This window comes from Euphorbia lathyris, chromosome 5 (genome assembly GCF_963576675.1).
Source record: "Euphorbia lathyris chromosome 5, ddEupLath1.1, whole genome shotgun sequence".
In the NCBI taxonomy this organism is placed as follows: domain Eukaryota; kingdom Viridiplantae; phylum Streptophyta; class Magnoliopsida; order Malpighiales; family Euphorbiaceae; genus Euphorbia; species Euphorbia lathyris.
In genome coordinates, this window is record NC_088914.1 from 85,725,463 (window position 1) to 85,750,138 (window position 24,676).

The 24,676-nt window shown below is 35.5% G+C and overlaps 1 pseudogene; it reads left to right on the forward strand.

Moving 5' to 3' along the window:
• The first annotated feature begins 1,905 nt into the window (after nucleotides 1-1,905).
• On the forward strand, nucleotides 1,906-22,960 carry LOC136229915 (MDIS1-interacting receptor like kinase 2-like; annotated as a pseudogene).
• Nucleotides 22,961-24,676: the final 1,716 nt, after the last annotated feature.

Sequence of the window (24,676 nt, forward strand, 5' to 3'; positions counted from 1 at the left end):
TGGCACGCCCAGTGGGACCAACTACTTTTTATTTATGCTTCGCCAAAAATTTTAATACTGTTTTGGACTCATTTTTTCATCACGACTCATTTTTTTCGCACACTCAGCTTTTCAATTTAGCTTATTATTATTTCGTGCTCTTACTTTATACAATTTTACCTATTCGCTTCATTTACTTGATTTTCATAATAAATTTTGTTTAATCATTTTTTCTATTTATTCATGGAGAATGCCTCTGAATATCAATAGGTGCAAAGCAATCAAATCATGACGAGGACAACATACGAAAATGCAAGGGACGCTACGATACCGGTGTATTTTGGTGGTTTCAATCGAGATCGACATTTTACAATAAGTACAACCGGATTGTGGGTCCATTGGTACACCGTCTTTAGATACTACGACGATGGATATGTTTAGTTTATTCATAGTGAAGAACATAATATTAATTGCAAGTGTTGTGCTTACGTTCAAACCGCATCATTCTATGATGATCAATATGGTTGCTATATGGAGCAAGTCTAGGAGTCCCATAAAAATCCACATGGTCCTGATTATATTGAGGTATGGGAGCACCTACGGATGAGTAATCCTCATTGTCGATGTAGTTATATTTGCAATTATAGGGATGAAAACCTCCATTTTCATCGTCCTTGTTGGCAATCTTGCTTTGAAAGAAGTACGGTCATGGCTCTGGTCGAGCATAAGACATATGAAAATGTTGTTTACTCTAATATGAGTTATGACCAAAATTCTTTCAAGGATTCTAGTCATGTGGCAGAGGTGGAAGCAGTCCAAGTTGTTGAGGGTGATGGAGAAATCGAATCATTACTTATGGAGGAGAACCAATCAAAGGACGATGAATATCAACGATTTTTGGATCAACTCGAGAAATAGACGACTAATATAGCAACTTCTTTGAGAGCCTGCATTGAAGGCTGTATCGGGGCCATCCAAGATGGAATACTTCATCACAATACAAAGTTAGAAGCATTTCCCACATGCCCGACTATTCCAAAAATGAAGATTCCTAACGGTGAGACGGCAATAGAAAGTCAAGAGGATGGAGACGATCCTTATGACTATGATTCTAAGTCCATGCAAGAGGATGACGCCGCTTCCAATGATCTTGATTCGGGGGGCATCCATGAAACTCTTATAGAAATTCAAGAAGAAGAAGGAGATGTTTTTAGGAGCTATGACTCAAAATCCAACGAAGTGGATGATATCGTGTCTAGTGATCTTGATTCGGGGGGCATCATAGAGGAAGCAACTCAACAAGAACCCACTCTAGAAGTATTGCCAATATATGCAAATCCCCAAAGGTCAATGGGATTTTTATGGAGCCTCGACATGAACGAGAAGGAAGTTGTGCAAACCCAAGACGAGGATGAAGATGTATCTCATGACCTCAATTAAGGTTTCAGCCAGGACGATGATGACCTATCAGATACTCCGAACTCGGGGGGCATCCACGAAACTCATATAGAAATTCAAAAAGAAGAACGAGATGTTTCTGAGAGCTATGACTCGGAATCTAACGAAATGGATGACATCGTGTCTAGTGATCTTGATTCAGGGGGCAGTAAAGAGGAAGCAATTCAGCAAGAACCCACTCTAGAAGTATTGCCCATAGATGCAAATCCTCCAAAGTCAATAGAATTTCCAGGGAGTCCTGACGTGAATAAGAAGACAGTTGTACAAGCCCAGAAAGAGGAGGAAAATATATCTCATAACCTCAATTCGGATTTCAGTCAGGAGGGTGATGACCCATCAAGCACTTCTAACTCAGAGGGAATCCACGAAGGACCTATAGAAATTCAAGAAGATGAGGAAGACTTTTCTTAGAGCTATGATTCAGAATCTAGTCAAGAGGATGAGGTATCCAACCCGGGGGGCATCCAAATGGAAGAGGTGCAAGAATTTATTCTAGAAGAACCTCTCATTCTTGTGAAGTCTTTAAAATCAGAAGATTTTATGAAAAGTTGTGATATCGAAGAAGAAGCGGCTTCAGAAACACATGAAAATAAGGAAGATATTTTCTACAATTGTAATTCGCAATTCAGTCAGGATGAAGAAAACTTCTATGATCATGGTTTGGGGGGCAGTCAAGATCAAAAGATTAATCGAGAATCCACCCCAGAAATACCTCCAATGATTCTTCCAACAACTCATGTTTTTCCAGAGCCTATAATCACTATGAAGTTTGTTAACTCAAACAGGGGACCAAGTTTGCAGACCATGATTCTTCTTTTCGCCAGTCTACTTCAACTTTCCTACCATCCGGACAAGTCACGAGGTTTCTACTTCTTACCCTTGTTTATTTATGTAGACTCTAGTTTACAATTATACTTTATTATGCGGAAAGAAAGTCATAAAAATAAGATCATCGACATGGAAACTCGCATCCCTCTTGTAGAAATATTACTAGGCATCTTATTATATGAGGCTATAACATGATGTTGTACATACAACATAGCCCATAAGACCATTCATGGCCAAAATAAGTTGGCGTTTTTTGCCAGCACAAAAAAAGAAAGAAAACAAAGCCAGTTTTGAAGGCGGATACGAGTACTTTCGTTATTTCTTCCTTAACAAGGATAACCTTCAATTGTAGGTACAAGTTCATAATCTTCCAATCCTAGTTTCTCAAATTCAGTTCAAAAGATCAGTCAAATTCATATCTTCCAATAATTTTTTTTTCTCCAATTCTATTCTATATAATTGGCATCTGATCATTCAAATATATTAGTTTAAGTCTATACGTGATTCCTAATCATTGATTTTGATTAATTTTACTCATCTCATAATCTGTCATTGTCATCTTCTTCATTTGGTTCGAGCTCTAACTCACAAATCGGAACAATCAATTATTATCCTTTCTAAATCATATTTTCAATACGTTAGTTGATTCCAATTATTTAAAACACCTAGAACCAAGCTTTTGGTAATTATTGATCTCAAAATCACCCCATAATTTTTTTTTTCCAAAATTGATTTCATCCGCCATAAGCCACATTTTCCTTCAAAATCAATCTCAATCTCTTCATTGATATCCAAATTATAACTCTCAACTTTGGCTTTGTTCAAAACGATTTCCTATAACCTCAATTTTTTCACTCGAAATCACCCCATTGTCATTTGATTTTTCTTACATCAGATAACTCGTGTATTTATTTTTCAATTAATTGGCAAAATTTCATTTGAGTCCTTCAAATTCTAAAATGATTCCGACACGTCCAATTTCTAAGTCCAATTCAACAAATTCCAATCTGATTATTCTAGAAGTCCATTTAGCTTAGATAAATATTATACACTCCTCCATTCAAGGCAATCATGTCCAAATTAATTTTCATCATCATCATAGCTTCAAGTTATTTTTTCATTAACCTGGAATCCTTCAAGCCATTTCCATATCATTTTCAGAAGTAATCTCTGATTCTAAAGTATCAATTATCTCAGAACCAAGCTTTTGGTATTTATTTGATTTTAATCAGATTTAATCCCATCAAACAACTGTTTTGAACAACTGTTTTGATCTCAAACCATTCATCGGTCACGAGGTCAAGTTTGTTATTATTTATTTATTTTTGCACAATTATCTCGATTAATTTCATCGTACGTATTGCTTTGTAATTTTCCTGCTTTATTTCTCACATGTTCAAAAAAAAAAAAAAAAAATTCCAGAGCTCAAACGAGGCTCTTATAAAAAAAAAAATCCTAAATACATTCTTTTGTGTACAAATTTTCAATACTAGTCAATTTATACAAAAAAGAGGGGGGCAATTGTTGGCCTATGTATATAGAAAGATTGGGTTTAATTTTAGGATATAGTTTATATTTTATCCAGAAAATAATAATGGTAAAATAAAAATAAAAATACATATGTAAACTAACCCCCAACTGATGAGGGCGTCTTGCACCACGCGGGGCATAACTCTAACACGCGAAGCGTATTAGCCAGCCCGCGAGGCGTGGAGGAAGCTACTTCCGAAGGACAGTTCAGAAGCTCAACCACGCGGGGCGTAACACCAGAGACGCCACGCGTAAACATCATCGACAAGACGCACCAGGTTCAGGAGCAGCACTATGCAGGGCGTAACCAGACGTACGCGGGGCGTGTTCTTTCTCTCGGCAAGCTAGAAGTTAGTTCTCGACCGGAGCCCGTCGTCGGTCTCCGACTTCTCAGAACGCACCCGGACACAACCACGAGCTCATCCCCACACCTAGGCCCAAGCCTTTAAAATTCTCTCTAACCACAAGGTAGTGGGGTGATGTGGCATGGAAGTTAGTGGTAGTTAGTGGTAGTTGGAGGAAGTGATAGGGGCATTTCGTCCCTATCTTTTAGCGTGGTTCACGGTCTATTTTCGAGCTAAATAAATAAGTTTAATTACAAAAATAATGCGTTTTAATAAAATAACGAAATAAAAATAAAAACCGAGCTTTCGGGTAATTTCCTTTATTTTTTAGTTGAATTTAGAGAATAAAATGTCAAGCTAACTCGGCTCGTGAGAGGTGTATTTCGCAGGTACAAAATACAGTACACGCAGGGCGTATTCCCATCCACGCGGGGCGTGCAGACAAACGAGTCAGAAATGATTGATCAATCCTGAACCACCACATGGGATCTACTCAGCACACGCAGGGCGTGTCGACCACCACGTAGGGCGTATGATGTTTGTCAGGAAATGATTAACCCAATCCTGAAGGTCAGACTGCACTGTCCCCTAAGTCAACTAGCAATACGCGGGGCGTGTTTTGGGACACGCGGGGCGTACATAGGGCAATTCGAGCAATAAGATACCAGGAGCTCACGCACGCGGGGCGTATAGCAAGACACGCAGGGCGTCTCCTCCCATACGCAGGGCGTGTCCTGAGAATTCTGCACCAAATCATGTACCTCCATACTTGTACCTTGTGAAGTTACAATTCTACCCCTAGCTTGATGTATAAATAAGAGTGACTAGCACTCATGATGGACACGGAGAGACATCTACTACTACTTTCTATATTACTTTGTATAGTTTTGGTTGGAGATTTGATTTATGTAATAAAACCCTCCCCTTTCGGGCTTGTTCGTTGATCCCGGCATTCCGTCAAAGTTCCGTTCCTTCTCCGTTCACCAAGCTCGAAAGTTCCACCTCCAAGTCCTAAGCGACGGCTTTGAGTCCGGTTGGCAAGTTCCGAGGGCCGATTCTTCCCTCTTCGCTTGCTAACTAGCTTGCACTCTTCCTATGTACTAGGCTTGGTTGTATTCATCATTTTTTCTCCATATTTATAATATATGATTTGCAATTTCTGTTTCTATATACGTGTTAATGTTTATTACTTGCTTTGATACTTATAATTGACTATTGTGTAGGGGAACGCGATTTCCGCCGCCACTCGGGCTATCTTTAGGGATTCATATAGGTGTTGCCTCACCGGAAGTGACGCTCTGGAAACTGTAGGAATTGACACACCACGGAACTTACGGGCCCTAGTTTCTGATCCCCAGCATTAGACACGCCTTGACTAGGAATCACGTAGTCTAAGTACTTCACGGGTCGGTCAACCTACACGTAGTCGTCTTTGTAAGAGTAGATTGTTAATCGTATATATTCGGAGCCTTTGTTTGTCATATTTATAACTCATCGTCGCCATTGCACCTCGTAGAAGTATTTGTTATATAAAATCGGTCTCACTAATAGTTTAGGAATAGTTGGTAGTCGTCACCAAAACCCCTTTAAAGTATTCACCGCTTAAATAACATATAAAACCGAGTCGTTTAATACTTGCAGTTATAAATCCCGTGGATTCGATACCCGGTCTTAACCGGATTATTACTTGATACGACGGGGTACACTTGCCCCTAAGTAGTCATGACGTCTAGTGAATTTAGAGAACTTATAAAGATCACATCCATAGTCCCGTAGCTCACTCATATCACACCAACATCCGTATTAGTACACCGCTAGACGAAACTCACATCAAGTTTTTGGCGCCGTTGCCGGGGATTTATAATTTCTTGCAATATTAGACAAAAACGTTTTAGTGTTAGTTTAAGCATTTGTAAATTTTATTTTCTCTTTTTGTGAATAATTTATTTCGTTTTATGTTACTAATGATTTGTTTCATGGTATGATACTTCATAGTCGTCATCGGTGGGACAACCGCATGGATGACGAATGTCCACACTCAACCTCGCAATTCGATGTGATAAACTCTTTACTTAAAAATATTCATGAAAGTTTATCTAACACTGAAACATATTTCAGGGAAATAGGAAATCTATGGGCCAGATTTAAATCTCCTCTTGATTCCGCCGCGGATGAATCAATGCGAGATTCTAATTCAGTTCGCCAAAACGGGAAGCTCGAGTTAATTAAGTTTTCTCAAAAGGATCCCCTAAGGAACAAAAGTCGTTTCAGTTGTGGGAAAACGGACATCGATGAGTCGGTTGTGCGCAGACCCATGGTAATAAATCCAAAGTTAGAAGAGTCGGGGGTTCCTTCCACATCGGAACATTTCGCTCTTTTTGAACTACCGAAGGAGTCAAAAAGGGAGCAAACTAAACTCTTCGATAATTTCTGTAAATATAGCTTTTGGTTTTTGATAAATTTTTTTGAAACTAACAATCCGTTTTGTAGGTACGGGTTGTTTATTCAAGAATTTGGATATCTTACGCGATTAGAGGCATTCACCTAGGAGGGGAAAAAGTCGAGCTACTCCGACTCTAAACGTAGCATCGGTTTGAATTTCTCAAACCACTTGTTTATATATATCTAAACCGACTTATTTATTTGCACGTTTTCCTTATTTTTACGTGTGATGTTTTCTTATGTCTTGTTACATTGGTACTATTTTTATTTTATTTTTATTTTTGTCTTTTCTCAAAAAAATTAAAAGAAAAACAAATCCCTTTAGAAATCCAAATATACACGGGGCGTATACACCCGTACGCCCCGCGTGTTCCGGGCTCTGCTCTTTTTCATAGTAAAAATTGCAGAGGACGCGGGGCGTCCCCACTTCCACGCCCACGTACACTTTGATTTTCATCACCTTTTGAATAAAAGTCCACGTACCAAGGACACGCGGGGCGTCCCTTCCTACACGCCCCGCGTAGCCTGGGGAGCTGCGAAATGCAGATTCCCCATGGCAACCTTTCCTCTTTCCTCCCCCATCAATCACCTCTTCCCCAAAAATCTTTCCCACTTCTCCACTCCACCTCCTTTTCTCCCCAATCACATCATAACCTTTTCAAATCCCCAATAAATTTGTCTTAATTACTTTCTTAATTTCTCATTAAAATAATAAAAACATTAATCACACCATTAAAACCCATAAAACATTTGAAAAGACTCAAAATTCAAAAAAATCGAACACGCACGCGGGACGTACCCCCGAGTACGCCCCGCGTCTCTGCCTTCTCCCAGGAATTTCTAACTAGGAGACGTGACACGCAGGGCATCCCACACGGTACGCCCCGCGTGTCCACTCAAAATAAAGTCAGGAGGCGGGAAACGCAGGACGTGGCCCCTTCACGCCCCGCGTGTCCCGCCTGGGAATCCGAAAACTCTTGGATTCCCCCTTCTTTTTCTATTTAAACTTTCCATTCTCTTCCCTTTTCTCCCACACATATCACCCTTCTCCATTATCTCTTCATACTTACTTCCCTCTCATACAACCATGACCCGAAGCAAGCGACCCGCGACTGACCGCCCCCCATGGGCCACTCGTGCTCGCTCCGCCCGTTCCTCCCAAAATCCACCATCTCCCAACCGGGAAGTAACTCCACCCCTCACCCGACAATACCGGGCACCTTTTCACCTTCTTTCCGAGGCCGAAGCTGAGGCATATCAAGCCCTTTCCACCAATCAACCCTTGATCCTCCCGTACTTCACTTTGAGCATTCTCGAGCATGATCATATCCGTCATGCTTTTGCGGAGCGTCTCCGCACTCTTGGTTTGGAGGATCACTTCCGGGCCCGTCATCATGTTTACCCGTCCTTGGTGTTGGAATTTTTCACCACCATGGAATCCAATAATGTCCCGGGAGCGGCCCTTTTCACCTTCCGTCTCCATAACAACCCCTTCTCCATTGATACTCAATGGATCCGCACTCACTTCACCAAACAAACCGAAGAGGGCATCGCTGTTTGGCCGGATGGCGTCTCCGCTAAGGACTTCTGGACCGCCATCACCGTCTTTCGATTTCTTTTTACTTGAGGACAAGTAAAACTTTAAAGTCCGAGGAGGTTTGATAGGGGCATTTCGTCCCTATCTTTTAGCGTGGTTTACGGTCTATTTTTGAGCTAAATAAATAAGTTTAATTACAAAAATAATGTGTTTTAATAAAATAATGAAATAAAAATATAAACCGAGCTTTCGGGTAATTTCCTTTATTTTTTAGTTGAATTTAGAGAATAAAATGTCAAGCTAACTCGGCTCGTGAGAGGTGTATTTCGCAGGTACAAAATATAGTACATGCATGGCGTATTCCCATCCACGCGGGGCGTGCAGACAAACGAGTCAGAAATGATTGATCAATCCTGAACCACCATATGGGATCTACTCAGCACACGCAGGGCGTGTCGACCACCACGCAGGGCGTATGATGTTTGTCAGGAAATGATTAACCCAATCCTGAAGGTCAGACTGCACTGTCCCCTAAGTCAACTAGCAATACGCGGGGCGTGTTTTGGGACACGTGGGACGTACATAGGGCAATTCGAGCAATAAGATACCAGGAGCTCACGCACGCGGGGCGTATAGCAAGACACGCAGGGCGTCTCCTCCCATACGCAGGGCGTGTCCTGAGAATTCTGCACCAAATCATGTACCTCCATACTTGTACCTTGTGAAGTTACAATTCTACCCCTAGCTTGATGTATAAATAAGAGTGACTAGCACTCATGATGGACACGGAGAGACATCTACTACTACTTTCTATATTACTTTGTATAGTTTTTGTTGGAGATTTGATTTATGTAATAAAACCCTCCCCTTTCGGGCTTGTTCGTTGATCCCGGCATTCCGTCAAAGTTCCGTTCCTTCTCCGTTCACCAAGCTCGAAAGTTCCACCTCCAAGTCCTAAGCGACGGCCTTGAGTCCGGTTGGCAAGTTCCGAGGGCCGATTCTTCCTCTTCGCTTGCTAACTAGCTTGCACTCTTCCTATGTACTAGGCTTGGTTGTATTCATCATTTTTTCTCCATATTTATAATATATGATTTGCAATTTCCGTTTTTATATACGTGTTAATGTTTATTACTTGCTTTGATACTTATAATTGACTATTGTGTAGGGGAACGCGATTTCCGCCGCCACTCGGGCTATCTTTAGGGATTCATATAGGTGTTGCCTCACCGGAAGTGACGCTCCGGAAACCGTAGGAATTGACACACCACGGAACTTACAGGCCCTAGTTTCTGATCCCCAGCATTAGACACGCCTTGACTAGGAATCACGTAGTCTAAGTACTTCACGGGTCGGTCAACCTACACGTAGTCGTCTTTGTAAGAGTAGATTGTTAATCGTATATATTCGGAGCCTTTGTTTGTCATATTTATAACTCATCGTCGCCATTGCACCTCGTAGAAGTATTTGTTGTATAAAATCGGTCTCACCAATAGTTTAGGAATAGTTGGTAGTCGTCACCAAAACCCCTTTAAAGTATTCACCGCTTAAATAACACATAATACCGAGTCGTTTAATACTTGCAGTTATAAATCCCGTGGATTCGATACCCGGTCTTAACCGGATTATTACTTGATACGACGGGGTACACTTGCCCCTAAGTAGTCGTGACGTCTAGTGAATTTAGAGCACTTATAAAGATCACATCCATAGTCCCGTAGCTCACTCATATCACACCAACATCCGTATTAGTACACCGCTAGACGAAACTCACATCAGGAAGTTGATGATGTGGCAAGGTAGTGGGCAAGGTTAGAGAGAAAAATAAGGGTTAGTTAATAATTAATTACCAAAATGCCACTCCAAAAAACTATAAATAGACCCTCTCACTCTCATATAAATACACACTCAACACACACACAAACCCCTATCTAAGGTTTCTTCCAATGCTCTCCTTTTAGTTCTTAGTTCTTGAGTTCTTCCTTTTTGTTCTTCAAGTTCTTAGTTTTAACTCCTTTTTTTTAGCTTGCCTTTAGCTTTAATCCAAGTTCCAATAGCCTCTTTCCAAGTTTTTCAATTCAATTTAGCATTCCCAAGCTTTTAATTTGCTCAATTCTTAGCTAGAATTCTTTTTTTCAACAAAGTTGTTCCTGACGTCTTGAATTTCAATCTAGTATATTTATTTTCCCAATTCCGTGCTCAAAAACTATAGTTACAATCCAATCTTTACAACCCAAATTCTTATAGCTAGTCTGTTCCCAGAATTTTCCAGATTCGTCCAGTTGTTTTCAAAACTCAATTTCGTCCATTTAGAATCCGTTTTAGCCTTCGATCCCTTATAGAAGTCTGTTCCTGACATTCCGAAGTTAAATTTAGCCTATTTACTTGTCCAATTCCATGTTCTTAAGCACCCAAACGAGCCCATCGAAATCAAGGATTAAATCTGCCCCATTTTCCTACCACACGTTTTGACATTGCCAAGATCGTATACCATACGGGCCCGACCGACCACAGTGCTCCGTGAACTTCAAGCCGACACCAAAATTCAATGTCCAGCCGAGATAGCTATTGTGGCTCCGAGTTTGTCGTTGAATTCCAAATTATTATTATTCTTTGCATTTCAATTCCTTGTATTTGATTTGCTTTTCCAATTCAATTGAATTAGCTATATGTTTAATATAGAAATTCTTCAATTGTAATTAATCTCATTTCCAGTTTTATACTTTTTGAACATATGTATTCAAACCTTGATTCATCAATAAAATACCAATTTTCACCAAATCTCGTGTCAATTTCGCATGTTTTATTTCTTTATTTTACCCGTCTTCAATTTATACGCTTAGCTTAAATAAAATTAATCTAGCAAAGTTTTTATAACGGCGCTAGAGACCCAAGAGGGACTTTTTCGATTAGAATTCATGTTTTGGGCGCACAATTTCATAAACTTAACCGTCTTTCATAATTGAGAAATAATTTCTCTGGCACGCCCGCACCCTAACCACACGTGACAAGGTTGAAATTATCATATTTCGAAAATATCGCTAACAGTTTCAATAGAATCATTTCCGCTAATTGAAATAATTTTTTTTACGAAAATAGTAACATAACAACTACGTTAGAATGATTGACTTCTACATATGACATTATTGTCATTTGATAAAAAAAATATATTTTTCTTATTTATTTGAACTAAAAAAATTGTATTTTTCTTATTTACTTGAACCAAAGGTTTGAAAATTGCCACGTAACGATGAAAATATATAATTTTGGCTTAATACATCAACAACACCATAAACTTATCCCAAAAGTTTGATTAGCTCCCTAAACTTATGAAATTTCTCACTAGTAGGATAACAATGGGTAATATATCCGTGAGTACCTGACACTACCCGATCCTAATGTGACTACATATATCCTATATAAAAGGGTACGAGTCAGATATATGATCGAAATAATTAACCTTTAAGGTAATGTGATGAGTATGAGAATACCCCCAAGGTACCCGTTACCAGTTACCCATCATAACTCTTATATATATATTAAAAAATATTATTGTTTTTTAGATGTAAGATGTGAGATTTGAACTTATTAGCCAAATAAATAAATTTTATTTATTTATGTAAATAGCTAATTTTAGAGTAAGTTTTAATGGAATAAAAGTATATGAAAGATAATAATCCTAAAAATCAAATCTGAAAAATATCCTCTTTTCTCTTTCAAATTCGTCCACCCACATGCCCACGCCTTAACTGAAGTTGGCTACTACTTTTCAATTACAACTTAATTTGAGACGGACGTGCCAACGCCTTAAGTGAAACTGGTCTCTGATTTACAAACGCACATTGAACGGAACTACGAGCTAACCCACGAAACCTTCCCTACACCTATGACAATCCCGCTCAATTGGACCTCACTGACCAAATCCTATTTGGTCATTGACCATTAGATTTAACTCTAATATAATCCTACCGGTGTTAAAATTTATCAATTAAATATTATTTAACTTATTTTTTTCTTTTTAATCAATTAAGCTCGCAAAGGATTCCTAAATATAAGGAACTGCTTATGGAGAATTAATTGATTAAAAAGGAAAAAATAAGTTAAATAATATTTAATTGATAAATTTTAACACCTGTAAGAATACATTAGAGTTAAATCTAATGGTCAATGACCAAATAGGATTTGGTCATTAAGGTCCAATTGAGCGGGACTTCACCTAAAATTCTCTCTAACCACAAAGTAGTGGGATGATGTGGTATGTAAGTTGAAGGAAGTTAAGAAGAATAGTGGTGGTTAGTGGTGGTTGAGGGAAGTTAGGAGGTAGTTGGAGGTGGTTAGTGGTAGTTAATTAGGTGTAAAGCTGAGAGAAAATTAAGGAGAAGTGGGTTGATTAATTACACAAATTGCCCTTTCAAAATAACACAAATCCTCCATTCTTCATAATAACACACTCATTCAACACACAAAACCTCCTCTTAGAGCTCCAATGCTTAATTCCTAGTTTTTTGTTTTTTGTTTTTCAAGTTCTTAGTTCTCCTTTCCTTTTTCTAGCTCTTTTGAAAAGGATCAATTGAACGGTCCGCATCAGAAAAAAAAAGAAAGAGACGAACAAAAGGGAGAAACATCATTCCCCGGTTCTTAAAATCAAACATCTCAGAAAAAAGAGAAATAAAAGCTCGTTCCCTTTACATTTGCTAAAAGCCATTTAACCTTGTTTTTCGAGGCTTTTTTGATATTGTTAGAGTCATGTAGCAAAGTAGAGGTACTCGGATGAATGTACAAATTCACCGTAATCCTAAGCAAGAACATAAGTCGAGAATAAACACTTTAGCCACTAAATATTATATGAATTGAGTGAACTACCAATGGTGAGGTGTTTTACTTAGCTATCCCTTTAAGCTCGTTTAATTAAACATGTATCCTTTTCTTAAGCATATGACCTGTGATAATTGAACTGCGACTTTTGGATATCGTGTCTCTATTTTGTATTTCCGAATGTATGTAATTACAGATGCTTGAAATTGTGTCATGCACCTAGTCAAACCAGGAGGTTTTTCTAGCTTGGCCAATGATTGCAGGTTTAGTTTTTAGTTTACTTGGGACAAGTAAAGTTTTAAGTGTGAGGAGGTTTGATAGGGGTCGAAAACCCCTATCTTTAGGTACGATTTTTAGGGTAGTTTTGATTAGTTTTCATTCAATAAGCGAGTAATTCTCGCACTTTTATGCATGTGTGCATGTTAGTTAGTTTTAGTAGTGGTTTATTTTTTTTTTTTGTAGTTTCTAGCAATTTTCTGATTGTTTTCGGGCAAAATATTACTAAAATAGCACATATGTGAACTATCATTTATTACTTTTGGCTAATTGATCCACCAAAGGTCACACCAAACATAGTTTTTATTCAAATCTAACGACTGATGGGTCAATTTAGCTTTTGGACTAACGTTGTTTTATGTGCATGTGCAAGTTAAAACGAGATCAATTTTGGGTGAAAATCGTGTCTCGGAGACTCTCGGTAGTCGCTGGGCGAGTTGGGTATGTTCAGCCCGCCAAGTTGGCTGCCAGGGGCCAGCTCGATGAGCTAACCTATGAGAATCAGTCTTTTGACTGGTTTCCAGCCCCACGACTCCACCTGCATTGGGAAACAAGTTAGATTAGGTTTAGGGATAAAACTACAACTATAAATATAACTTTGTATCTCTTTTATTATTATCCTTTTATTTTGTAAAGAAACCCTAACCTCTATCCTTGAAGAATCTTCTCCTTCCTTCCATCTATCATTGAAGAACATCCAACCTCCACATTCCACAAAGATTATTCAAGGTTCCAGCCTTCAAGTCCTAGGAAGACATCTGCATTGGTTGACAGGTTCCCTGAAAGGGATTTTTTCTCTTTTATATTCTGTTTGCCTCTAATCCATTCTATGAATCCTAGGCTAATTGTATCATCATAACAAACACATTCTTCATCTTTAGTATTAATTCAAGTTTTTATTTTGTTCAATTGATTGCTTTATTTAATCTGTGTCTTACGCTTTGCCTTTCTAGGCTAACTCATTCATAAATCCAAGCAATTGCTTGACACATGTTGTGAGTTGAATCTGACCTAGTCAGAGCCTATAAGATTGACAACCTTATAAAAGATTAAGCCAAAATTTCTGAGCCTTAGAGCTAGTTTCGGCCTTACAAGGGAATCACGCGCTAGGAACCATAGAAGGATAAGTAGGGTTAATCGCCTTAGGCACAAGTGACTCGGATTAGTTTACAGTTGATTGATTAAATAAAATTGAATTTGATATTATCGTATTACCCTATTAACCTCTGGTCAATTTATATTATTTAAGGATCACTTAGGAGTAGAATAACTTAATTAGGAGTAGCTTTAATCTAATTAGGAGTAGTTTAACTTAAACAAACTCAATCTCAAACCTTCCATAGCCTAGATAACATTAGAAGCCTAGTAGTTTGGTACTTGTGGTATAAATCCTATGGATTCGATACCTGGACTTATCCAGATTATTACTTGGTAGCAAAATGGTACACTTATCCGTTACTGAGTCTCATCGGGCATTAGCTCCGAGGCGCATCACCGACCGATCGCGGTGCCCCGAGGACTTCAAGCCGATACCAAAATTCAACGTCTAGCCGAGATAACTATTGTGGTTCCTCGTTGAATTTCATTTTTTTTCTATTATTTACATTTCAATTATATATTGATTTGTTCTTCTATTTCAATTGACTTATCTATATGCTTAGTATAGAACTAATTCAATCATAATCAATTTCACTTTTTTCATTTTACTTTGAACCTATGTATTCAAACTTTGATTCATATCAATAAAATACCAATTTTCATCAAATCTTGTGTCAATTTCGCACCTTTAATTTCCATTATTTTATCCGTCTTTCATTTAATTGTACTAACTTAAATAAAATAATCCATCTAGCAAAGTTTCTATAATAATGCTAGAGACCCAAGATGGACTTTTTCAATCCTTGCGTCCCTCGCCAATCGCTTCATTTAGATTTCAAGTTTTGACTCAGAAATTCCATAAACTTAACCATTTTAATTGAGAAATAATTTTTCTGGCACGCCCGTACCCTAACCACACGTGACAAGGTTGAAAATTAGCGTTACTCGCAAAATATCGCTAACAGAACCCCATCGTTTTGTTCTTCAACCATTTAGTAATACAACTAAACTACTTAATTCTTATTGATTAAGGTTCAATTTTTAGATGGATAATTTATTAAATTTATACTTTGTTAAATTTGTAATATTTTTTTTGTTTTATTTATTGATTCTTAAAGGATAAGGGTACATGCGGGTACCCGTGAATTAAATGGGACAGGTATGGGATGCAAGAAGTAACCCGTTAGGATAATGGTATAGGTACAGATAATTAAAAAATAAACGGATAAGTGTTTGGGTTTGCCACTACCCGCAGATACCCTACTTGTTGTCATCCCTATTCATTAGCTCCCTTAACTTGCTTAAAATAATGTACTGGCCACCTGGATTTATTTAAAGTGGCCTACTGACCCCCTAAACTTGCTTACAAGTATCCATTTACATTCTGAACTTGTTTAAAGAGGTATAAATTTCAATTTGCCCAAATGTGTAAAAAAATTTCAAAACTTAAAAAATAAAAGCCTAATTTGTGGTTTTTGTCGGAGATTAATATAAGATCTATGATTGAGCCTTAACTATCAGCTCGAGCTTTTAGTTCAATCGGTTCCATGACATGGTATCGGAGCCTCTAGGACCAAACGGTCGAGGGTTCGAGTCCTAACAACCTCATTAATTTGTGGAATTAAAACACATGACGGGATGGGAGGAAACACCTAATGTATTAAGCCTATAATTTTTATCCTTTTAGCTATCACATAACTGTTGTGGTTATCATAACAACATTTCATTAACTTTTCTATAATTTTTATCCTTTTAGCTATCACATAACTGTTGTGGTTATCATAACAACATTTCATTAACTTTTCTATGAGAATTAGTGAGAATAATTTTATTGAAATAAAATAAAGCTTGAAAACCTTTTTAAAACTGATCTCATACTTTAGGGACCATCAACACAATTTATATGCGAGTGATTGATCATATGGCAACTTCCATTTAACTTATTCAGATAAAAGTTTGGTTTTGATATTACTTTTTGCCTGTTTGATCTTAATAACAAAATTGCTCTCACTTATTCGAGTGTAATTTGAAAAAGTCAAACAAAAATCTAAGTGCGAATTTTAAGATTCTCCTTTTTACTTTATATACTTTTTTCAATAACAGAACGTGTCGCATCGTATGTGATGCTGTTTGATTTACAGAATAGAATATAATGAAATTGAATATTAACTATTTCTTAGGAATAGAATATAAGAGAATAGAATAGCTAATAACTATTTCTATGTTTGATATAACTATTCCTATGTTTAATTAAAGGTTTAATTCATCACCAGCTTTCTGAACTTGTCCATAATAGTAGATTGGCTCCCTGAACTTTACAAGTGTCTCACCAGTCCCTAAACTTGCTTATTTCGTATCACCATCTCTCTAAACTTGTCCATAAAAACTGATTAGCTCATTGAATTTTGCAAGTGTCTCACCAACTACCATAATACTAACTTGGATTAAGGTGCAAAAATACCCCTAACGATTTGGGTCAGGAGTAATTTTACCATTAACGTCTAAAATGGTGCAATTTTACTCATAACGTTGGAAGCCAAGAACAATTTTACCCATAACATTGATAAATTAGGTTAATTTGAGAAACAAGTCATCAAACTGTCTTCACGGTTATGAATCTTGTCATCTACACTTAACATGTGCGTCATTTTATCAGTAAAAAATCACAAACATATGTTGGGATGCGAAAAAAATAAAAAAAATATACTGACTTTTGTATGAATTGGACATAAATATTCAAAAAATTCACAAAACTTATAAATTTGCTTTTGGCTACTGGTGTTAGGGGTAAAATTGCACCATTTTAGATGTTAGGGGTATTTTTTCACCTTAATCCGAGTTAGTATTATGATTTTTGTATTTAGTTGTTACGGAATAAATAATTTTAGGGAGCTGGTGAGACATTTGTAAAGTTCAAGGAGCTAAATTTTTTTTATGGACAAGTTTAGGGAGCTGGTGATACGAAATAAGCAAGTTTAGGGAGCTCGTGAGACACTTGTAAAGTTCAGAGAGCCAATCTACTATTATGCACAAGTTCAGGGAGCTGGTGATGTATTAGACCTTAATTAAAAGAATGAAATAAGTTGAAATAACTCGTTTTATAAGTTAAAAGACTCTATTACACTCATATGTAATTTCTTAGTTATTTTAAAATTTTAATTATGATAATAAATCATTAAAATATATATTAGTTCAGAGGAAATATGAAAAACGAAAAAACACAAAAAACGTGAAAACGCGAAAAAAAACGAAATAAAAGTGAAAAAAGGTAAAAACGCAAAAAAACATATAAACGGGTTAACACAAAAAAAAAAAAAACACGCAAAACATGAACATGTAAAAAAACAAAAAAAAAGTGCAAAACAGTAAAATGTACAAAAATGTAGAGGTGTGGAAAACTGTGTAAACGTGAAAACAGTAAAAATTTAATAGACAAGAAAAACTATAAAACCGCAAAAATACAAAAAAAATGTAGAAAAACCCATGAAAACGAGAATGCAAAAAACATGAAAACACTGGAAAAAATATGGAAGACATGAAAAAGTGAAAAGAAAACGAAATCTGAAAAAAGTGAAAACACAAAAAAAATGTGAAAAGCACGAAAACGTCTAAAACGTCAAAAACACGAAAACGTGAACTTGTTCGTTATTTTAAAATTTTAATTATGACAATAAATTATTCAAATATATATTAGTTTAGAGGAAATATGAACAATGGTAAAAAAAAAATACAAAAAACGAAAAAAAAAACGCAAAAAACAAAAACAAAATAAAAGTGGAAAAGGGTGAAAACGCAAAAAAACATATAAACATGTTAACATAAAAAAAACACACGAAACATGAACACACAAAACAAAAATGTGCAAGACCATGAAACGTAAAAAAACGCAGAGATGCGGGAAACTCAGTAAAACAATTTAAAAATGCAAAAAAATAGAGAAAAACGTGAAAATCTATTAAAAACATGAAAATGTGAAAAACACAAAAAGTGAAAAAAATGTGAAAAACACTAAAACGTGAAAATACAAAAAAGGCGAAAAACATGAACTGTGAAAAACATTTGTAATGCTAAAAACACGAAAATGTGATAAATGCGTTTTTAACGTTTTCGTGTTTTTGGCATTTTTTCACGTTTTTGTATTTTTTGACATTTTTGTGTGTTTGCGGTTTTTTACATTTTTGTATTTTTCGTTTTTTTTTTATTTTTTCGGGGTTTTCACATTTTCAAATTTTTTTCATGATTTTGTATTTTTTCGCATTTTGTAATATTTTCGTGCTATCCACGATTTCTTCTTGTTTTTTTCACATTTTCGTGTTTAGTCGTTTTCGTGTTTTTTTTTGTGTTTTTCACATTTGCCGTCTATCATGTTTTTCTATTTTTGTGTGTTTTTTTTTTTTTTATATTTTTTCGCGTTTTGTGTATTTTTGTGTTGATGTTTTGTAATTTGATCAAGGTTTATATTCACATTTGAGATTGCTAAACCAAACCTATCAAAAAGATATTGCTTCACATATAAACTGTGGATCAATTTCCAATGAAGGTTGGACTTCTGCAAAGAGATTTGCAGTTCATTTTTACTAAGCATCGAATAGGGGTAATTTGATCTTTTGAAAGTTATAACACAATTCAACTTATCTCTAAATTTTTAACTTCAAATCATTTTAGAAAACTATATATGAAAAGATGTTGGAGGTATTGCGACTAATTTAGCGGAAGCAATTAACTAATCAGAGTGCATAAAAATAAAATTGCTTGAATTAATAGAACTTTAAAGAAAGAAATTGAACTCAAATTTTATTATAATTTGATTTTATTGACAACATATTTTACAAACCGAAAAACGATGCCTATTTATAGGCCTAAAATGAGAAACTAGTTTGATTGAAAAATAGTATGAAAACCTAATGTGAAAAAATAGTATGAAAAACTCAACTTTAATGCTGCCATATTCAACCTACCTAACTCTGTGACCAGCAGCCTGTGACTTACAATACTAATTAAGAAGCTTGTCTCTTTTTTTTTTTTTTTTTTCCTGTGACTCAAATGTCATGAGTTCACATCATTATTTGTTTTTTTAATTTTTTAATATTATTTGGTTTTACAATTCATTATTTCATACCGTTCAATTTTTTTTTATAAATAAATAATATTATTTGTTATTATGAATAACCATCATTTGAACAAAAGAAAAGTGGACCAAACAAACATCAGCAGCAAACGTCATCTTAACAGAACCCTCTTAAGTCATAAAAGAAGTGATCAATTAATACCATCCATTCATGTATAAATATCTTTCAATGCATCACACAGACACTTAATAGCTATAGCCATTACACAAGCCATTTTACTTTCTTCTTTCCTTTCATTTCCTTTTTCTTGCTTCTTCTTCTTCTTCTTTAATTGTTAATCAGGAGACCGAAGCTCTTTTGAGATGGAAAGCTACTCTTCAATTTCATAATCAAACCAATTCTCCCTTATCTTCATGGTCTCTATCTACTCCTCCTTGCAATTGGTCTGGCATTTCCTGTGATCATAATGCTGCAAATGTTAAAAGCATCAACCTTTCTGATTATGGTTTGAAAGGTACGCTTCATCATCTCAGCTTCTTCTCTTTTCCATATCTTACCGAGCTCGACCTTAAGAACAACTCTTTCCATGGCAACATTCCTTCCCAACTTTCTAATCTTTCTAAACTCACACTCCTTGACTTGTCTTACAATGATTTCTCTGGTTGGATTCCTAAAGATATTGGAATTTTGAGCTCTCTCCGTTATCTTGGTTTATTCAACAATCATCTCACTGGTGTTATCCCTATTTCTATAGGAAATATGACCAGCTTATCAACTCTTTACTTAAGTAGAAATCAACTTTCTGGTTCCATTCCTCGAGAAATTGGAATGTTGAAATCTGTGACTGTTCTTGCATTGTCATATAATAATCTTATAGGTACCATTCCAAGTTGTATAGGAAACTTTACAAACTTGTCCGTTCTTACTCTCGATTTCAATCAACTTTCTGGTTCGATACCTCATGAAGTTGGAATGTTGAGATCTATTACAGTTCTTAAATTGTCCAGTAATGATCTCATTGGAAACATTCCAACCTCTATAGGAAACTTGACAAATTTGTCCATTCTTTATCTTGATTTGAATCAACTTTCTGGTTCTATACCTCATGAAGTTGGAATGTTGACATACATCAGATATCTTGATTTGTCAAGTAATAGTCTCATTGGTCCCATTCCAAGTTGTATAGGAAACTTGACAAATTTGTCAATTCTTGCTCTTTATTCCAATCAACTTTCTAATTCCATACCTCAAGAAGCTGGAAGATTGAGATCTATTAGAGAAATTTACTTGGAAAACAATAATCTCACTGGAGTTCTTCCCACGGAGATAAAAAATTTAACTGTCTTATCTGTCTTTCAAATACATAACAATAAATTGAATGGGCAGTTAACAGAGGGTTTATGTCTTAGTGGGAAACTTCAATATTTTTCAGCATTTAATAATTATTTGAGTGGGCCTATCTCAAAAAGCTTCCGAAACTGCAGTAATTTACTCAGACTTGGACTCCAGGATAATCAATTCACAGAAAATATATCTAAAATTTTAGATATATGTCCCCAATTGAACTACCTGGACTTGAGTCGTAACAAATTTTTTGGAGAGTTTTCATGGAAATGGGAAACGTTTCTCAACTTATCAACCTTAAAAATCTCATATAATAATATCGTCGGTAGAATACCATCTGAAATTGGAAAGGCACCTCAGTTACAATGGATAGAGCTCACATCAAATCAGCTTGAAGGGACCATCCAAAGGAATTGGGAAAGCTAAAAAGGTTGGTCAAAGTTATTCTTGATGGCAATAACCTTTCAGGTAACATTTCTAATGAAATAGGAATGCTATCTAGTCTTGAACACCTTAATTTAGCTGACAACCATCTTAGCGGAGCAATTCCATATCAGCTTGAAGGGTATTCGAGACTATTAGTTTTGAATCTTAGCATGAACAATTTAGCAACAAGCATTCCATCAAACCTAAGCAGAATACACTCTCTAGAAAAACTTGATCTCAGTCAAAATCAGTTGGTTGATGATATTCCACAACAATTTGGGGGATTGCAAAGATCAGAGGTGTTGAACTTGTCCCACAATTTCTTATCAGGTTCAATTCCTAAAACTTTTGATAATTTATTAAGCTTGACAAAAGTGGACATATCATGGAATGAATTGGAAGGTCAGATTCCAAACATTAAAGCTTTTCGTGAGGCTCCACTCGAAGCACTTAGAAACAATAGAGACTTACGTGGAAACAATACCAGATTGAAGTTGTGCTCTTATCATAGAGTGAAGAAGAAGGATGGAAGATTAATTGCTCTAGCTCTTTTGGGTGGTCTGGTGATATTGTTTTTCTTGGTTGTGAGTTTGTTCCTTTTGTACCGAAGAATGAGAAACACGAAAGCCAATTCAAGAGAGGTAAATCCCAAAGTTAATTATAACATGTTTGGGCAAGATCAGGATTTGCAATATGAAAAAATTATTAATCTGACAAAAGGGTTCAACTCCAAATATTGCATCGGGGAAGGAGGCTATGGAATTGTCTACAAGGCTATGGTATCACCCAATCAAGTAGTGGCTATGAAGCACCAGTCCCAAAATCATTTGAAAGCGTTTGCAAATGAGGTTGGTGCATTGACAAACATACGTCATCAAAATATTGTCAAATTATATGGGTTTTGCTCACATCCCAAACATTCTTTTTTAATCTATGACTTCATTGAAAGAGGAAGTTTGAGAAAGATGCTAAGTGATAGGGAAGAAGCTATGAAATTGAATTGGATTAAAAGGCTCAATATTGTAGAAGGAATTTCTAATGCGCTGTCATATATGCATCATGATTGCGTTCCTCCAATTATTCATCGAGACATTACGAGTAACAATGTGTTGTTGGATTCAGAATTTGAAGCTCATGTATCTGATTTTGGAATAGCTAGATTATTGATGCCAGACTCCTCAAACTGGACATCATTTGCAGGCACATTTGGATATACTTCCAGGTACATTCCTTAATTTTGTTTGTTTATTTACTATATTAATTATTAAAAAAAAAATTCTTATGCTTGATTGCATTCTTTGATGTGGTTTTCATTTTTGTCTTTGTAGAACTAGCATACACAATGAAGATCAATGAAAAATGTGATGTTTATAGTTTTGGTGTGGTGGCACTCGAAATAATAATGGGAATGCATTCGGGAGATCTCATCTCGTCCTTTGCATCATCATCTTCATCTACTGTATCAATTTGCCAATAGGCATTATTAAAAGATGTGATTGACCAACGCCTTTCATCTCCTCATAGTAAAACAGCTGAAGGAGTAATGAACGTTATTATGGTTGCATTTTCATGTCTGAGTACAAACCCTGAAGTCCGACCAACTATGAGACAAGTGTCATCGCAACTGCTAGTAGCTAAATGGCGTCCTTTGACAACAACATTCTCTGAAATAAAATTAAGAGACATTTTGATTGATAGAGGTCTCATGAGCTAAGCTTTGTATTATAAATGTCTTATCATTTGGTCTTATTTTTCACACTTTGGACTCCTTATTTCTCGTTGCCATGTAATAGCTTAATTAGTAATTCATCATTTGGTTTCAACTTCGTTTTCTTCTATTTTCAGTAAAAGGTAAGCCAAAGATGTCCTTGACAACAAAGACAAAACATAACTCAATTATTACATTGAAATAATTGACAATTGCAGACACATGTGATGTCTTAATATTCCCTCCCAACAATTTTGGTAATTTGAAAAACGTGGGTATATTCACCATTGCATTAATATTAACAACGATTTTTGTTTTCTAGTGCAACCCTTAAAAAGAGCCCAAATGGTCCTAGTTTACCATATTAAAAAGATGGATGCTTGATTAATTTATATGTGTGCTAAGTAAATTGTGTTCAATTTTATTTTGTTTAGTAAAGTTATTGAGTTTTTTTTTTTATTTTAATAAAATCATTCCGGTCAATTGAGATAGAAAAAGCTACTGTAATAGTATCGTGATAATCACATTAAGAATATGTGACTTTTATATAGGATATGACTCTCACGTAACAACAAAAAAAATTTATATATTTTTTTTATTTACTTGAATCAACTGTTTGAATTTGTCATGTGCCAGTGAAAAATATATATTTTTTCTTTAACTATCACGGGGCACACATGACTATCATGTTATTCATAAAAGTAAATTTTGTGCAACGTGACTATCATCATGTCAATATTTCAATGACTTTTCTCTCTAAGAATTAGCGAGAATAATTTAATTGAAATAAAAAGGAAGAGTTCAATAACTTTATTGAAATAAAGTAAAGTTTGAAAACATTTTTAAAATAGATCTCAAACTTTAGGGACCATTAAAGCAATTTACAAGTGAGTGATTGATCAGATTCATATGGGAACTTCCATTTAACTTATTCACTACATATGGAAAAAGTGAAAACATAAAAAAAAAAAAACTGTTAAACGAAAACGTGTAAATACGCCAAAAACACGAAAATGTGAACTTCTTCGTTATTTTAAAATTTTAATTATGACAATGGTAAAAAGTATGAAAAATGCAAAAAATAAAAAAAATAAAAAATGCAAAAAAAAAAGTGGAAAAATGATGAAAACGCGTTAAACATATAAACATGTTAACGCAAAAAAAAAAACCCGCAAAAGATGAACACGAAAAAAACAAAAAAAAAGTGCAAGACCGTGAAACGCAAAAAAAAAACGTAGAGACGCGGGAAGAACAGTAAAAACTATAAAAACGTAAAAATAAAAAAAAATAAAGAATGTAGAAAAAACTAATGAAAAGACGAAAACGTGAAAAGAACTTGAAAACGCGAAAAACACAAAAATATAAAAAAATGTGGAAAACATTAAAACGTAAAAAAAACATTAAAACACGAACACTTGAAAAAATGTGGAAACGTGAAAAAATGCCAAAATACAAAAAAATGTGAAAATCTATCAAAAACACGAAAACGTGAAAAAATACGAAAACGTAAAAAGAATGTGAAAAAACGAAAATGTGAAAAATATGGAAAAAACGAAAACGTGAAAAAACGGCAAGAAAATAAAAAAAACACGAAAATAAAAAATGTGACAAATGCATTTTTAACGTTTTCTTTTTGTTTTTTTTGCATTTTTCACGTTTGTTTACGTTTTCATATTTTGTCACGTTTTGTGTTATTCATGTTTTTTTCCGTTTTTCGCGTCTTCACGGTTTTCACATTTTTGTGTTTTTGTTTTTTCCGTTTTTTCCGTTTTTTCATGTTTTTTCACGTTTTTGTATTTTTCGCATTTTGTCACATGTTCGTGTT